Source organism: Arachis hypogaea, chromosome 4 (assembly GCF_003086295.3).
Source record: "Arachis hypogaea cultivar Tifrunner chromosome 4, arahy.Tifrunner.gnm2.J5K5, whole genome shotgun sequence".
Taxonomy (NCBI): domain Eukaryota; kingdom Viridiplantae; phylum Streptophyta; class Magnoliopsida; order Fabales; family Fabaceae; genus Arachis; species Arachis hypogaea.
Window position 1 is genome coordinate 94,388,776 of NC_092039.1, and position 5,446 is coordinate 94,394,221.

At 37.3% G+C, this 5,446-nt stretch overlaps 1 long non-coding RNA gene across 3 annotated transcripts; it reads right to left on the minus strand.

Moving 5' to 3' along the window:
* LOC140184451 (uncharacterized) lies at nucleotides 1-3,928 on the minus strand. 3 transcript variants are annotated; one of them, XR_011881234.1, is made up of 4 exons: nucleotides 3,530-3,924; nucleotides 2,773-2,932; nucleotides 1,401-1,691; nucleotides 1-472 (listed from the first exon to the last, which is right to left on the minus strand). It is a non-coding gene; the product is annotated as an uncharacterized lncRNA (long non-coding RNA). The 3 variants fall into 3 exon arrangements; XR_011881233.1 differs by having other exon boundaries at nucleotides 1,406-1,691; nucleotides 3,530-3,923; XR_011881232.1 differs by lacking the exons at nucleotides 1-472; nucleotides 1,401-1,691 and having other exon boundaries at nucleotides 1,973-2,932; nucleotides 3,530-3,928.
* Between the last annotated feature and the right edge of the window lie 1,518 nt (nucleotides 3,929-5,446).

Sequence of the window (5,446 nt, forward strand, 5' to 3'; positions counted from 1 at the left end):
AAAAGGGAAATAACAAGGGAGGAAGATGAACTAAAGTGCTTGAACAAATAAAAGTAAGAGAAAACTAAATTAAAGTAAAATTGAATCTGAACCTAACGAGAAATTAAAAACTACATCTAAAACCTAACTAATGTGAATCAATGTGTGTATGATTGATTCCCCCACTCTGCAGCCTCTAATATGTGTTTTCGGGCTTGGAACTGGGCCAAAACTAGCCCAGAAATTGCCCCTAGCATTTTCTGATATCTGCAGCACGTGACGCTCTGTCACGCGTATGCGTCGGCCACGCGTATGCGTCGCTTGACAAAATCTTGGTCACACATACACATCATCCACGCGTGCGCGTCTCTTGTCTCCTGCACGAGTCACGCGTACACGTTACTGCCAGCTTCTCAAAACTCCAATTTCTTGCGTTCCTTCCACTTTTGCACGCTTTTTATCCATCTTTTAAGCCATTCCTGCCCTATAAAACCTGAAAGCATTGAACACACATATCACGGCATTGAATAATAATAAGAGAGGATTAAAATTAGCAAACTTAAGGCCAAAGAAGCTTGTTTTCAATCATATCACAAGATTAAGAAGGAAAATGTAAAACATGAGAATTATATGCATAAGTGTGAGAATAATTGATAAAATCCGCTCAATTCAATACAAAATAAACCGTAAAATAGCGGTTTATCATACATGCACACATTGTACATAGTGTGACAGAATTATGTTGCGCAACACACCAAATCAATCAGAATGGCCACCGCCTGAATCCGATCCCCACGAACCCAAACTCCAGTGTTATCTGTTTTATTTCTAATCGACCACTGTAAAGAATGGAACTAATATCTATTAACATTGTATATCTTAGCTAGTGTTCTTATTCATTAGGCTCAAACTAAGTGCAACTAGTTCTAACATCAGAGACACTCTGAAGTGTGGGTCATTCTTTAATAGGCTTCACCTTCTCGTCATCTACGTTAATCCTCTGAGAACTTATCACAAAACGCAAGAACACTAATTTACTTAAACAAAACGAACACTTCTGGATATTAGAATACAATTTTTTCTTTTTAAGTACATCTAAAACAGACTGAACATGAAAAATATAATCCTTAAGATATTTACTCTAAATTTAATAAATGTATCATCAAAATAAACAAGTACAAATTTTTCTAAAAATTCTTTTAAAACATTATTCATTAATCTCATGAACTTACTAGGTACATTAGTCAATCCAAATGGCATAACTAACTACTCATACAATCCATATTTAGTTTTGAAAGTTGTTTTTTTTATTCATTACCAGGTTTTATTCTTTTTTTTTATGATAACTACTACTTAAATCTATTTTAGTAAAATTAACAGATCTATGCAATTCATCAAGTCTAGGAATAGGATGGTGATACCTTACCGTAATCTTGTTTATAACTCTATAGTCAACACATATCTTTCATGATCTATCCTTCTTGGGCACTAAAAGCATTGGAATAGCACAATGACTCATGCTTTTTCTCACAAAACTTTTAGCCAAGAGCTCCTCAACTTGTCATTGTAGCTTTTTTGTCAGCTCAAGATTGGTCTGATAAGCTGGCCGGTTGAAAAATACTTACTCCAGGGATAAAGTCAATTTGATGTTCAATGCCTCTTAATGGAGGTAAACCTGGTGGCATCTCATCTGGAAAGACATCTCCAAAGTCCTACAAAAGTAAAGTAAAGACACTATATTGTTTATGGTGAATTTCAATGTCAAATAGTAATGACTCTAGAAACCTCACTAAAATTAGTTCTCTTTTTTCTAGACAAACCAAGGTTGCGAGAACCGGACCGGTCAATAAACCGGTGAGGTCACTGGTTCAATGGTTCACTGGCTCGACCGGGGTTCAACCGGTTTATTAAATATTAAATAAAATTATTAAAAAACCTAAAAATAATTTTAAATATATAAATTCAATAATTTCTAACTTAATAAAATGTAAAATTTCACATAATAAATTATCCATTACTTAATATTAGAAGTTTACAAACAACTTCAAACATCAAAATTTAGGTCCATGTGGATGATTTCACACTTTGACTTGTGACTAATGAGCCATTATGAATGCTTTCATTATCTTTATGGGGTGGCATGGACTTTTTAGAGGGTAGACAAGATGGGATGGCTTTTCTTTACTTGAAAAGAAAAATGACATGTGAATTATGAAAGAAATGGACCACATCTTCAAACCATTTTGGAGGGGACTTCTCTGCTTACTTGATCTCGTGGAAGGCTGCATGCAAATGCCATTTGCTTCAATATATAACACATGCTTTACATTTCTCCAATAAAGTTTATTTCGAATGAGTTCTACAAAAGCTTACCCCAGCCACTACCCTAGTAAGTTGTAGTTTATCTAAACACACACAAAGCTGATCTTAGAGATGTAAAATATATGTTGAAATTTTCAAATGTAATGATTATTATTGAGTATTTTCTATTTACAATTCTTAACTAATACCTTGGCAAAATCTTTACTAAAATACTTTCACAAGTAATAAGGTACTGTGTTTTGATTCTTAAACTGAACAAACTTGTAGCTTTGAAAAGCTTTATTTTTCAATGTAATGAAAAGAGTTCAAGTAATCATGTGAAACCTATGCCTTTGCTTATGGGACTATTCTATAGTTGTCTAACAACATATTTTGGTAAATGATCAGCATGTTCATGGAAGATATAGTTTAGCAATCAGAATCAACACAAGAGAAGAGTAGGACATCCATTCAAAGTATATATACACATACTTTTTCATTCAAAAATTCTTGGAGCCTTCGTTGGACGATTTGTATATCCTGTAAGCAGCAATGCACATTGTGAAGTTACCAATAACGGTCAGCGCCGCTTGAAGAGCCACCAATACATGCAACTCATTACAGAACCCCTCATTCATTTTGTATGTTCAACCTATTTCAATAAATTCAAGAGCACAAGTGCACAACTCATTAATCCTAAAATTATCAATAATTATAATATAATTCTGAATCATACAGAATTAGCATTTATATGATATTTATAGCATCAAATAACCCAATTCACTGATGAACAAATGACCTCAGCAAATAAATCAAAAACATTCAAAGAAAATCAAATTCATGAAGCAGCAAACAAAAATCAGAAGCAATCAAAACCCAATTCACTGATGAACAAATAACCTCAGCAAATAAATCAAAAAAAATCAAAGAAAATCAAATTCATGAAGCAGCAAACAAAAATCAGAAGCAGCAAACAAAAATCATGAAGCAATCAAAAACAAATTCATTGATGAAGCAGAAACATGTTCAAATTCAACTTTAGCACAATTTAAGCAGCGAAAAATTGAAGCATCAAAATTAAACAGATATAGGAACAGAAACATCAAAGATAAACATGAAGTCATGAACAGAAAGGAACATGAACAGAGAGCAACATGTTTTCTGTGATACAGAGGAACAGGAACAAGAACAGAACCATGAACAGAAACATGCCCGCATACATGAACTGAGGTGGAAGGCAGAGTATTACCGGCGACGACGGTGGAGGTGGAGAGCTCGGCGACGACAGTGGAGGTGGAGAGCTGGGCGACGACGGTGGAGGTGGGGAGCTGGGCGACGGTGATGGAGGAGAGGCGCAACGGTGGAGGTGGAGAGCTCGGCGACGACAATGGAGGTGGAGAGCTGGGCGACGACGGTGGAGGTGGGGAGCTGGGCGACGGCGATGGAGGAGAGGTGCGACGGTGGAGGTGGCGAGCTGGGCGACTGCGATGGAGGAGCGGAGCTCCGCGACGGCGATGGAGGAGAGGTGCGACGGCGATGAGGGGCTGTGGCCTGTGCGAGGGTGAGAGGGTGAGAGAAACTGAGATACTGACTGAGGGTGGTGGCTGGTGGCAATTAGGGATTTAGGGTTCGTGAAGGAAACCTGATGCTGATAGAGTGATAGCCCTTTTCTCTGTTTTTTTTCTTCTGCAAAACGACGCCGTTTTGAAGTTTAGTATTCAAACCAATAAACCGTGAAAAAACCGAACGGTTCTCCCGGTTCACCGGTTAACCACCGGTTCGACCGGTTTTTTCACCGGTTTTTTGCCAGCCGGTTTCTGACCTTACCCGGACCGATTAGGTGACCGATTCCCGGTTTTTCCGGTTGAACCGGCCGGTCCGGTTCGGTTTTCAGAACCATGAGACAAACACTATTTGGATATTTCTCTTTTGCATAAAAACATACTTTTTTATCACGCTCATTCTCTTTTACTCTCGTAAACTTTTCTGCCTTACAACTTTTCTTTTCACTCAAATAATGACTCTTTTTATCACTCTTTTCTTTTTTCAAACTCCTCTTTTTAGCCTCTTGTGTGTTAGATTCTCATATCTTAAAGACTCTTTTGTGGACTCACGCATTCGCAACTACTCTAAGTATACCTCTTTAGGGGATAATGGTGCAAGAGTGATTTTGTTGCCAAGGTAGGCAAATAAATATTTGTTTGTGAAATCATCATGAACCACACACCTATCATACCGCTATGGATGCCCTAAGAGTAAATGACAAGCTTGTATAGGTACCACATCATAGAGTACTTCATCACTGTACCCCCTAATAGAAAACTACACACGAGTTTGCTTCACAACCTTTAGTTTGCCAACATCACTCAACCACTTCAGTTTGTAAGAATTAGGGTGTTTGGTGTATTTTAACTCTAATTTGTCAACTATGGTAGTGCTAGCAATGTTTGCATAACTTCCAACATCAATGATCATAAGTCAACCTTTCTTCCCAACATGACTTTGGTGTGAAAGATATTCTCCCACTATTCTAGACGATTGTCTTTGGTTTGAACATTTAAAATTTTTCTAATAATAAAGGCTTCTCCACTAAGAGCATACCCAACTACATATGTAGCATCTTCCAAATGTGGCATGTCCTTACACCCATAGGAGTTATCAGATTCTAAGAACACATCATTCCCCTTGAGGACTATTGTCCTTTTGTTTGAGAACTCTAAAGCATAATGACCAAATCTTCGGCACTTAAAGCATGTGATTTTTCGATGCCTTGAAGAAGAGTTAGAGGTGGAATTAAGCAAGCTCTTCTTCTTGTGTTGGTTTGCATTTTTCTCTTTTAAATCTGCATCCTTAAAGTCATTTTTCTCTCTGAATTTAGCACTTCTAGAATTCCACCTGGAATTAGGGTTGGAATAAGTTCGCATCCCATTTCTCCTTTGTTGTCTTTCCACTTTTATAGCTAAATGCACCAAGTCCTCCACTTGCACATATGGGTGAAGTTCAACATAATATGTAATTTCTCGGTTCAACCCACTCAAGAAAAGTGCCATAGTTATTTCGGGCTCCTCCTCAATATTTGTCATGATTAATAGCATCTCCATTTCCTTATGATACTCTTCTACTGACTTAGAGTCTTGGTACAACCTTTGGAGCCGTTGATGTAGCT